The sequence below is a fragment of the Columba livia genome, chromosome 1 (assembly GCF_036013475.1).
Source record: "Columba livia isolate bColLiv1 breed racing homer chromosome 1, bColLiv1.pat.W.v2, whole genome shotgun sequence".
Classification (NCBI taxonomy): domain Eukaryota; kingdom Metazoa; phylum Chordata; class Aves; order Columbiformes; family Columbidae; genus Columba; species Columba livia.
The window spans coordinates 90997993-91010755 of NC_088602.1; the positions used below are offsets into that span (position 1 = coordinate 90997993).

At 45.8% G+C, this 12763-nt stretch overlaps 1 protein-coding gene across 3 annotated transcripts in view; it reads right to left on the reverse strand.

Annotated features, from left to right (window-relative positions):
- Positions 1-12763, reverse strand: part of TIAM1 (TIAM Rac1 associated GEF 1) — a 199589-nt gene that overhangs the window by 125898 nt on the left and 60928 nt on the right. For 2 of the 3 annotated variants that reach the window (XM_065066238.1, XM_065066229.1), the window contains exon 3: positions 11563-11622. The exons of the other annotated variant lie outside the window; for it this stretch is intronic. The gene's annotated coding sequence lies outside the window, so the exon portion shown is untranslated. The remainder of the gene's footprint in view (positions 1-11562; positions 11623-12763) is intronic. 3 annotated transcript variants of the gene reach the window in all.

Below are 12763 nucleotides of genomic sequence, written 5' to 3' on the forward strand. Positions count from 1 at the left end.
CCAGCATGGCATCATTCACTGCAGGACAGTACCTCCTTGGCTGTGAAAGGAGAGGAGAGGGACTCCCACCAGGCACAAGCCAAGTCTGTATTCTGTTCAAAGGTGTATTTATCAACCCTAATTAACACTCCAGGCTTCTCACACCCTGGCGCACCTGCTGATTAGCACACATGAGTTAATATAATTTTAACAATGGATTATCACTTTGGGCAGAAAAATGGTTGGGATTCACTTCAGTGCAGTGACTCACCCCAAGCACAGCAGCAAGGTAAGATACAAAGAGCATCCATCGGTCATGCTTGCAGAGGGCTACGCAGACCGTATCTCTTTAACTACAGCTTACTTTACAAAGCCAAGGTGCTTCAAAAATTCATGATTCTATCTGTCTTATTTTCCACCTGCGCAAACAAGTGGCCTTGGAGAAGCATCCTGTCTCCATCTTCCAGACAACTGGAGCCACTCAGGTGTTTCTTTAAGTCCTTATAGCCATAGTGGAGTTTATAATGGTTCCAGTCCATGTTTCAGAACACTGCTAAAGCAAAGGGATGTCTCTGGGTAGGTGAGGGATGCAGCTTGGCCCCAGTCATCAGTGATAAATGGACGGAGAAAGGTGACTGAATGGAGGAAGAAAGTTGACTGAGCCCGCTTCTATTTCTTCTTTTTTAAAGCCCCAGCTTTCAAACTGGATCTCTGTGATGCACAAGCTCACAAGAGGGCACTGGTGGAAAACCATCACACTGCCTTCAGAATCACTTCTACCCCCTCAAACTGATGTTTAACACTGCCTACCTTCACTTTGTCCAACAAAAACCTGCAAACCGACCCCTGACAATTAAAGAATGTTAACAACATGAAAAATTATACTAGATTGAATGTATCCATACTCCCTGTTATCAGAAAGATTTTCTCAGCCTCATGTTTCTATTTGGGATTAGGAAGGGAGCTGTGAAAGGCAAGTATTGTTCAGCTGCAAATAGTTCCCTTTCAGCTTCTACAAAAGTAAGATAATGAACTACAGAGGGTTTTTTTTTTACCTTTGGAGCGGTCAGTAGATATATCAACTCACAGGAAAACTGATCCCCGTTGTTACACTGCAAGGGTAGTTGAAAAAAGGCTTCTAATGAGCTACAGGGAGTGGATGTTGGCAATGAGCCAGCACCCTGGCCTGCGAAACTAAGACAAATGACAAGACGCATGAACCACCTTTGGGAGCAAGTGTAAGTTAAAATTTAAGGTTTGCATTTCATCGTGCTGCTTGTGGCTGGTAGTTCTCACATTGACTTTGCAGCACAGATGTGGGCACGCTGCTTGCAGACACCCGATGCACGTAACTTCACGTGCAAAGGTAGGATCCTTCTCTCTTTACTGGGACCATCTGGGTGTGTGCATTTAAAACACACACATCTGTGTCTACAGAATTAATATCTATAGAAGCAGTCTGCTTCTAGTCATCTAGCCCCAAGAAAATACCCACCGTGGTGAAGCTCTTCAGGACACACACACAAATACCTGAAGTTGCTACATGCTTCTGCACCTCTCAAGCATCAGGACAGTTTTATAGGTTTGTCTGCCTCCAACCCAGTCCCCCCTGGCTGGGGAAACGGGTACAGCTGCAACACCCCACATTGCACAAGCCTCGCAGCAGCACCCAGGAGCCCATTCGGTCCTCAACGCAACTGCCACGTGGTGCAGTGATGAGCCAGAGCTTACAAAACAGGGACTGTTTCCTTTTGCTATGAGAAGGCTCAAGGAGGAACATTTTATTCAAGACCTCTAATCCAAACACCTCCTCTCGTTTCTTTGAAAGAAACTAGGCGGTAGCTGCTGTCGTTTTCATGCTGCGTTCTGACACGCTTCCACCGCATCCCTGCCAATAGCTTTAATTTCGTTGCAAAAATCAGCTCAAAATGAGAGTGACAAGCTGTATGCTGGTGATGGATGCTGTCAAATGATGGGTAACATAGGCTTACATTAGTTGTCAAAATTTTTCAACACTAAAAATAGGTATCACAAGCTTTTGGATTCACCACATTGAAGTATTAAACATACAGTATATTCACAACTTTTAAAAAGCCCAAAGCCTCTCAAAGCCAGGTAGAACCACCAACGTGCGACTTACAAAGATCTCTGAGCATTATTTATTTTGAGAAGAAAAATCAACACACTCCTGTACGAAAACTCACAACAACGTTGGCCAAAGCAAAGACAACATGTAGCATGCAACATGAAATACAACAGACCAACATGGGATGAAAGAAAAAAAGGAAAAAAGGGGAAAAGGGAAAAGGGGAGAAGAGAGAAAATCCTGTATCCTGTTACCCCAGCTCTTGGTCCAGATCCCCCTGAAGGGGAGGGCAGAGATCTTCCCACAGCAGCTCCTCCTTTCCCTCCTCCCATCCCTTGTCTGCTCCAGCCCAGCAAGAAAGGGCCCAGAGTCAGGAGGCTGGGAGAGGATGGGAAAGCCCAGGAAAAGCAAGCAGGTTGCCTGAGGGCTGAGATTTCCATTTGAGGGATGACTTCTGATCCACTCATGGACACTGGCCAGGCAGCAGGTCGCCAAAGGGGATATTGTTTTTATAGGTAAGATGGCAGAGGAGGAGGAGGTGGGGGGAAGAGGGACCATTTACAAACCAAATCCAGCTTGCTTATTCCCTCTGAGTCACCAAGATGACTAGCGCAGGCAGAGTTGTCCCTATATTAGGCCAATATTTATAGCAGAAAGAAAATGAAGCATCATAAGGAATTACTAATTAGATGTTATCATAACACTGTGTAGAACTGAAGCAGCATTCCAATGTGCTGTAAAAATAATTAGCAAATTAACCTTCTCAACACCTCTGTGAGGCAAGTATTATCCCCATCTTCCACATGTCTAAGTAGAGAGTGAGTGGTTTGCTCGCGGTCATAGTCCTTGAGCAGAGGCAGGATTACAACCAATGCCCTGGTCCCCTGTCACTAACACCTGATCCAGGCATGGCCTGCTCACCCAGGGGGAAAACCTGACTCAAAACACACTTGTGTTGAGTTCACCAGAGCACCCAACCTGCCATCTGTGCTTTTATGCCAACAGTGAGAGGACAGAAGATACTTGTTACAGCCAACAGTACAAAAAAAACCATGGTGGCACAGTTGACTTAAACCTACCAAACTCCACGATGTTGCCTTAATGAAAGAACTCACCCTACAGCCATACACTCCCCTCCTGGCACATGTACCAGTGCTCATGGCAGACCAGTGGCTTGATGGTTCAGGGGACAGCTTGGGGTGAAAACTGGCCAAAAAGGCAGAGTTTGGGCAGATGGGTTCCCTGATCCATCCAAGTGCACAACTGGTTGAGCACAAGGATGGGATATCAAAGAGGAAGAGAGAACTGGGAACCCTCTGGTTACATCTCCTGTACCATCAGACCATGAGCTGCACTGCTCCTCCCTCCTAGGCTTCTGCTTGGTCCAGCAAGCTGGGGCTCCTTGATTGTCATCCCAGCCTCACACAACCCTACACACTGGCCCAGGCTGTGTTTTTCCAACTCCTTGCCACTGGGATGAAATGCACTTGCAGCCATGGACTCGGGGCCCGAATTCAGGGCTGACTGATGAGCTGACCCCATGTTAGTTGGTATGGGTGCAACTCCTTTCACTCTAGAGATAAATTCCAGCTTCCACCAGCACGAGACCAAGATGCAGCCTCTTCCCTTGCTCTCAGGAGGTGTACGACAGACAACACGCTGAAGTCCAAAGTTGTTCAGTGGCTCCCACTCTCCCCAGAGGAATCATCTTCTCACAGCTCATGGAGAAACCTCTTCATGGCCACACAGCTGGGGCAGGCCAGGTGGCAGAGACCATCCCAGTCACAGACAGACCCCCATCCATCCCTCCCACCCTGCCCAAGGAGACTGCCATGGCAACAAAGATGATTAAGGGAGTGGAGCATCTCTCTTATGAGGAAAGGCTGACGGAGCTGGGGCTTTCTAGTTTGGAGAAGAAAAGACTGAGGGGTGACCTTATTAATGTTTATAAATATATAAAGGGTGATTGTCACAAGGATGGAGCCAGGCCCCTCTTGGTGACAACCAATAGTAGGACAAGGGGTAATGGGTTCAAACGGGAACACAAGAGGTTCCACTTAAATTTGAGAAGAAACTTCTTCTCAGTGAGGGTAACAGAGCACTGGAACAGGCTGCCCAGGGGGGTTGTGGAGTCTCCTTCTCTGGAGACATTCAAAACCCACCTGGACACATTCCTGTGTAACCTCATCTAAGTGTTCCTGCTCCAGCAGGGGGATTGGACTAGATGATCTTTTGAGGTCCCTTCCAATCCCTAACATTCTGTGATTCTGTGATCCTTCCTCCAGAGATGGAGGGGCACCACCAGCATCAAGCCTGGACTATAAACATCTGCAGACTCAACCAGCACAACAGAAGCACCCTCCCAGCATTTCCTCTGTCTCTGCAGTGCTTCCCTGTGTGTCCAGCTTTCATCAGAGCAAGGGCGCTACTACAAGTGTCCTGGTTCCCTCCCTTGCACACCGAGCTTTTTATTGAAGGAGAAGTCCACAGCAGCATCAATGCCATCTGCACACACCCCCCCTCTTGTCACTGCCACCTCCACCCTTGTGGTGCGGAGTTGATTGGCACATCCAAAGCCAAGTCACTTTCTCAACAACTCACTGCCAAGCTGCGGGAGCAAGGCAAGTCAGGGACAGGAACAATCTGGCTGACAGGACGGGCAGGAGAATGAAGATTCTCACAGGTGGATGCACGCATTCTGCTTCTCTGAACTCCTCACATACAGTGAAAACAAGGATGCTCTTGCACAGCTGCCTGCACAGCCCAAAGTGGGCTTTGGGAGTGAGACCAGCTCAGGAACCTCTTGTCACAAGCCGTCACGCTGCCTTCCCGCTGCCAGCCACGCTGGAGATCAGACCACCAGGCTCATCCAAGATGAAGACATGGTTTCCCATCAGCTGGTCCTCCCCATGAAGTACTCTGAAATCCTCACAGAAATAAACAGTACAGAAGCATAAACTGCTGCTATTACTTTCTGCTACATGCATGTTAAGAAAATAGGCAGATCTGCATCTATTTTAGGTGTAGTGCATAAAAATAGAAGATGCAGGTTGACTGCATGTGTTCTGGTTCTTAGTAAACAAGCTCAAATTCATTTCTTCTCTTTCTTTTATTTCTAATCTTTACAGCCAGATGTTCAAAAACTTTGCCTCAATGTCACCTCAATGAAAAGAAGTGCCAACCTGGTTTCAGCCTCCCCTGACCAGAGCATAACATAGGAATCACGCTGTTCAGTGAACACCTCTCTCCTGGGGGCCTCTGACCTGACACCCGTCACTCGCTGCCTGACCCAAAGCCCTCCACCATGAGCAGAGATCTTGACTTCAGACTCTGCCCAGAGGGCTACCACTGCTGACTTTTGCACGATGACTCAATGTTATAAACACTATAGCAGGCAGACAGAGCTGGCACAACTGGACTTGCCATCAGAGACTTAAGGAGATATGGCTCTCTGTTCTGCATCTTAGAGCCTTCCCTTTTTTTTTTTTTGCTTTTCCATTATTTTGTTCTAGCTACTTTAGAGGTCTCTTCTCCTCTTACACACCCACTTCAAGTTATTTAATGGAAAGATAAACACAATTTTAAAGGAAGCATATGCTGTTTTTCTACTTCTCCTATTTATACTCCTCTCATTCGCTGCCATGACACAATATCTCATATAACAATATTTCTAGCTACTTGTTTGCCAGTGCAGTGCTCCTCCCAATGAACAAACCTTTAACTTCGAGGCAAAGTTTGCACCCATCTATGGTCTCTGTCAAGCATCTATATCGGTGGTGCCCATGCCAAGTCTCCATACACTGTGTTACAGTGGTCGTAAGGTGAATCACTGCCAGTTCTGTTGGGTTCTACAGAGATCTTCACCATGAAGATGCACAAGATGAAAAGTGAAGGGGGATCATGTCTTCCAGGGAGGTTGTGCAGGCTTCATCCTTGGAGGTTTTCAAGACCTGCCTGGAGAAAAGCCCTGAGCAGACTGGTCTGGTCCCAGAACTGGCCCTGCTTTGGGCAGGGGGTTGGCCTGGAGACCCCCACACATCCCTTCCCACCTGAGCAACTCTGACACATTGACCCCAGGCTCAGGGGCACCCTTCCACCAAACAATTATCAACCAAATGCCCAGGACCATGCCTGGCACAGAGAGCAAAACTCCACATCAAGAGGAGATGAGCCTTTCATCGGTGTTGGGTCCACCCAGCTACACCACCTTGAAGCCTCCTCACAGTTCATGGAAGGGTTTGATCCAGTCAAACCATACCTACAACCACGACAGCTGGATCCTGCCTCCTTCCACACCAGCTGCCAAACATGCCCACCAACCCAGCGCTAGGGCCAGCCACAGCACCCTCAACACATTTTAGTCCAACGGAGCAGAGGACACACTTGAGCAAACTGGTCTCTACTAAACTGGAGTATACTGAGTGCCAAAACAGCAGGAGAACTCAGGACAATGGTTTCATCAGCAAACCTGAAAGTCACTGACTTGCAACAGAGGTGGCAGCAGGACAGCAACGTCCTGTGAGTCCACAGCAGCCTGCAGAGCACATCTCTGTCTACTCCCTCATTCCCAACCCACAGCTGAACAAATCTGGGGGTTTTATATACATAGGTTGGAGGCCAATAGCAAAGCACGGCAGAGGCATGCTAAGATAGGATAGTACTGAGAAATGCCACTGGTGCATTTTGCTTTGAAAAGCATAGAAATTACAGGAAATTATTCAGACTCCCTTTATTAAGGAAACAAGAAACTGAGAAGCATGACCAGGAAACGCTATTTAAAAGCTGGCTCTTTTTCACGGTTAGCAGGCAAGGAAAGGAGGTGCAGAACAAGAGCAGGAAGAAAGCATGCAGCAACTGGAAGTATCTTCTCCAAATTACAGTCTGAAGTGTTGGGCTTTCTTTTGATACAAGTAAATTTGAAAGAAAACAAAGAATTTCCAAATCTTGTTCCAAACTGCTGTTTGGAAGAAGGCCGTAGCTTTTTACGGACAAAGCAGGCAAAGAATGAATGGTTTGTGACACTCAAACAACAGCCCTGCTCCTGTGAGCCCACTCCCAAGTACTTGCAAACAGCGGCAACACTGACAGTCCATACATAGGTATACATAGGTATAAATTAACGGTGTTAAACACTCACCTTTGTAAGACCTGCATTAAGGTCTGACCTGAGCCTGCAGCTTCTAACCCCACTGCCACTTGACCTTGCCTTTCTACTTGCATAAATGTGCTTTTGAATGCTCAGAGACGCATAATTTTTCTGAGTGATCCCTAAGATACACAGATCGACTGCTGAAGCAAGCTCAAGGGCAGAGACCTGGTCTCTTTCACCACCAAAGCCTCATACTCTAGAAATCACAATCTTTCTAAAATTGCTGATTGTTTTTCCTCATTTGTATTTTTTTCTCCTCTAAAGTCCTGCCTGTTCCTCTTCTTCCTTATGAGGCTTTTCAGTATTTGTTACTTGAACAGTAAAGCCTGATTTGTGATTAAACACATTTCGGAGGCGGACTACAATGCTGCCGGCTGTCACCGTTCCAACTGTAAAAAGCTCTGGTAGATATTATTGTAGAAGGGCAGATCCTTCTCTGCATAAGTCTGTGTGACCAAAGTTATTTCTCCCCCTCTTCTATCTCCATGCTCTCAAAAATAACCCTAATTAATACACAGTGGGATAGCTGCAGGATATTAATAGTGGTGTGTATGTATTAAAGTGGCAATAAATAGGACAACAGAAGGGAGAACATAGAAATACAATGCAGAGCAATAAAATAGTTCAGTTTCATCCGCTGCATTAATTGCACAAAAGCAGTAATCAGAGGTTGTACACTTAAGTATGCCAAGAATGCTGCACTCAGTAACTTGAAGACATTACTTGTATAACTTGGCCCTCTTCTCCCACTGTAGCCGCACTCAGCAGATAAGGGAACTCTTCAAACTTAAATGGCCACGTTCTACATTTTGAGGCTTTGCAAAAACTAGCTGAGCTATCTGGAGGCCAGCCAAGGTCAGGCCAGATGAATTCGGGCCAGCACAGAGGGTTTGATCATAGATCTTATCGCCCATTCTACTGGCACAGGCAGTCAAAGGACAAGGGAGCCTCCTATATCATCCATGGATGAAAGTCCTGGAGAGACCCCTGTAAAAGCAGAATAAAAAGGACAGAAGGCCTCAGGTCTCCTGTACTCTTGCCATTAGATGATCCTGCAGCATGAGTGATCCAGAGCCTCTCCAGGGAGATACATCCTCCTCTTCACTCGCCACCTCGCTCCCAGCATAGACCTCTGGCTGGTCCCTAAAGCAGATACCTCCTGGGACATCACCTTGCAGGTCACAAGTGAAGAAGGGGATTGAGTTCATCCGCCACAAATCCACAGCAAAAAAGCACAACCCTGTAGCTGGTGAGGAAGGGTTAAGCAAGGATGTCCATCTATCACTGGGCTTTGGAATGAAGGGTCCTAATGACACAGATTGCTGGGCCATGAGAGGGCTAAACAGGTTCCAAGAAACCTCATTTCTCCTCAAAAATGACACAGTCATATGATGCAGAAGGGCAGAGTCCAAACCGTGCATGTCCTAGAACAGGGAAATGGAGGGACAAACCTCCAAGTGCTTGCATATTTATGCAGTAACACCACCACTTGAAAAATTATTCATTGTAGGCAGCATACAGATGCACAGTTCAGAAGCAGGGTGCACCAAAGCCCTTGGAGAGACACCCATGTCAGAACTGTAGTGCTGTGAGCAGACGATGTGAGTGCTATAGAAACAGCAGCAGCCCCTTACAAGCAGGAACCCTCTCCGCAGCAGCTCAGTGCCTGAGACCTTCATGCAATACCAGGAGAATCAGGAAGGACTGGTCTCAAGTACACGGTGGAGAGGTCCAAGCTTTGCAAAATGTTTCATTAAACCCTCTCTTCGGTCAGCTTTCAGCAGAGTCCAGAAGTGCTGGGAAGTTGCTGGCTTCCCAGCACTGAGGTAGATTGTCCCAATGCACTGGAGCAAGGAGAGATTGCAGATGGTGGTGGGAAACACCAGGCTGCAAGAGAAGTTTTCCTCCCTATGTCAAAGCCTCTGAGGGGCATCACTGAGGAACTAAGGAAAAAGTGGCTCTGCACAAGAGGAAATCCTCTTGAAGCTGTGCTCCATGGACCGCCAGTGACTCTACTGCTGTTTGCTCTTGCTAAGCAAGGTGAAGCAAAGCCTTTCAGGCAGCTTCAGAAACTGCCCGTCATTCCTCAGCAAAAGACTTAGCCACGGGATTGACTTTAGATGCATTAAAAAACACCCTTGATTTTAACCAGAGCTCCAGTACCTCCTTAAAGCTGATCATCATGCTTATAGCTTTTGCTTCACAGGAGTCAATGGTGACACATCTTTACTCCAACAAGCAACAAAGGCTATAGAGGCTGCTGCTAACTAGCACCCCAGTGCAGGTGAGCAGTCAGAGGTCCTGAGAGATCATAAAGAAACATGCCCAAGAAAATGTAGGTGGCTGTATCCACCGTAGCACCTTTCAATTCATCACACCCAAACTTCATTAATTAGAGTAAGGATGTGCACAAGCCACAGCACACCTTCACTGATGAACTCAAAGTAGAGCAGAGCTTACCATAAGTAAAGGACTGCAAGACCTCTGATGCAGTTTTATTAAATGCAGTGTCCCCAGACTGGGCTTTTAGTTCAAATCTATGCATTCAGATGCTGCTATGGCTTTGGCTGTAATTTCCCACGTCTCTTCCCCACCAAGATGGAAGGGATGTGCGTTGTTAGCCAATGGAACCTGCAGGCAGCCACTTGCTCCTCATCCCTGCCCCTGCTCACCCCACTGAAATTACTCCGCATCAGGGCTGCCATGCCCATGCATTCCCACTTCCAGACAGCCACCAGCCCTCTTCTGGTCCCCCAGATCACAAAACATAGCTGGGCAAGACACTACATTTTTATTTTCTAGATCAGTACCTTGGTCTGATTCATGACCACCCTGGCAATGCAGCTATGTGGTGGGGCAGGATGCTCCAAGCTGGAAGCATTGAATATTTGGTCTTACAAAATCCAAGGCAGGCACAAGCATGAAAACGTCACACGCTATATCTGTCACACATGATACCCTCCTTCCCCCATCCCGGAAAAAACAAACAAACAAACACCAACTTTGGGGTTTGTTTTGAAAGACGCAACAGCCTTCAGAGCAGAAGCCACTTTGACATTAGTCAATATTTGATACAATGGAATAGGAGAGAAGGGAAGAAAGAATGAAGAAGAGACCTTTCACTTTTTTTTTACAACACACTGTCTATATCCTCAATAAATGTCTGTGCACCTCTTTATAACATAAATGTCAGCCTTGCAGTGGATTGGAACCTGGGGATTACTACCCTGGCAGAATTAACATATTAGACATAAAAACCATAACATTTCATTATCCATTGTAAACTGCATGCACTTTCACTCTAGGGAAACTGGAAATATCACCCAATTTCATTATCCTTTTCTGCTAAACGACTGTTCTGCCATGTATTTGAACACTGGCACACTCAGTTTGATGATATATCAGTCTTCCAGTTTCATTCTTCTTTGTCTACAATGCTGACATTTTTTTTTTAATCAATTTTTTGTTCTGTTTTTGTATGTGTGAAGGTACCATACTGCAAAACCACTCAGTTCTAAAAAAAAAAAACTTACCCTGGAAGAAACAAAAATGATAATATTTGTTAAGCTGAAAACACACCAGAAAGAACCTATCCTGACATCTGAAATAAGGGTAGAAGGAGGTAAGAAAACCTCAGACACAACAGGCAAGGCTTCGACTCATTTATAGGCACACTAGGGTCTATGGTCAATAGCGAGGCACTAAAGAAAAGAAAATGTTCCCTTCTGCAGTTTCAACTCCCTGTATTTTTCCTTCCCACTATTAGGCTGGCTGCAAATTCAAAGCTTTGCATAAGCCACAGATTTTGTCTGTCTCTTTGAAAGGTCAAAAATTAGAAGCAGCACAAACAAACACACATGACAAATAAGCCAGCTGGCAGCAATTTGGAGTGACCACATGGAGGAAGTGTGGAAAAGAATGAGGGTAGGAGAGGAGCCTTTAAAAGCCTGGGTCATACATATATTACAAGTTACAAGCTGCCTCAGGGGCATTTTTTTATTTAATCAGTTTTGTATCTTTGCAAAGATTAGTGATCAACTCTCCAGTTTTAGTGCTGTCATGTTTCTATAAACACTTCTGAATATACTTTCTTTGATAAAACATGCAGCTGCTGACATGATTTTTTTTTGTATAAACATTTCACTATGTACTACATCGTATATTTCAAAGAAGCCTTAACATTTTTTTTTTCTAAGAGACCACTCATTCTCCTCTGCAGGCTGTGGAGTATTGTCCTAGGGCAGAGAAACAAAGGGACAAGTTAACAGAGCAGAAGGGGGGTGGGCAGGAGCTGCGAACAGACACAGCAGTAAAAGGCTTTACCAAAACCACTCTGGTTGTTACTCACATGAGGGTGTTACCGAAGCAAGCAGGGAGGCAGAGAAACATTGGTTGTCTCACGTAGCTTCTGGAATGGAAGAGAAAGACCAACAGGTCAACTTCAAACACCAAGCCACATGCACACAGCTGGTGTTAATCTGCATGACTCTCATTACCTGCAACAGACCTCTGCCAAACTACAGCAGCCAAAGAGCTGGCCAGGCTTTTATTACTAACATCACCTCAACCTATTAATGCAAGGAGGGAAATAATTCAAATCCAAATTGTTTCTCACTATTTGTTGCTGTTTATGTTCTGCCAGAGCCACAAAACCCAATTAAGTTGCTTTCCCTTTAGTTTGCAGTCAGTCAGCTCCAGGTGCTTGGGGTTGCAGTCTCTGGGGCTGCCATTCCTGCAGGGAACATTCACTTGTTTAAAAGCAGCTCTTTCCACTGGACTTGCGTTTTGTTAACTGTACTATTTCTATTGATCTTAAGCTTAATAAAAAGCTTGGCTCCTGATTGCATGCTGTCAGCAAAATTACACTTGGGGGCTAAATTTGGTTTAGTCTGGATCTCATCAAATAATAAATGGACATCACTGACAAAGGTTTAAAGTAGTAAAATGGAATGCATTTAAAAAATAAACCTCTAGAACACCTATCCAACTAAAGTAGTAAATGGTAACTTATCCCCAGCAAATATCATCACCGCACACCATTCAGAGATTGGAAATATGAGTTGATTGACAACTCCCGGAGCACCATCCAAGTGAGATTTTCTACTGCCCTTCTTCCTGGCCAGCCCTTTTCACATCACCTCCAAACACAGCTTTGCGGGAGAGAGAGCTTGCTGATGGCTCATTATTTAAAATGGTTTGGGTTTTGTTGTGTTTGGGGTTTTTTTGTAGTGCTTTTTTGTTTGTTTGTTTGTTCCCCCCCCAACAAGAAAAGGTGGAGAAGAAAGCTTCCTGTGGCCACTCGACCCAGCACAATGCACTGAGCCCTCTCAAAACCCTCACAGGCTCCAAGCACTGAAGATGATGTAACGTCATCAGACATCTGCCAAACGAATAAGCAAGCTCCAACATGCCTCCCTCCAACCTGCAGAGCAATTTCCACCCCAGTACAGGAACTTGTACTGGGGTTTAATACTCTCTTCAATATATCCCCTTTCACAAAGAAAATCCGTGCCCACTGCTACAGGAACATGCTTAATCCTTGTAAGCAG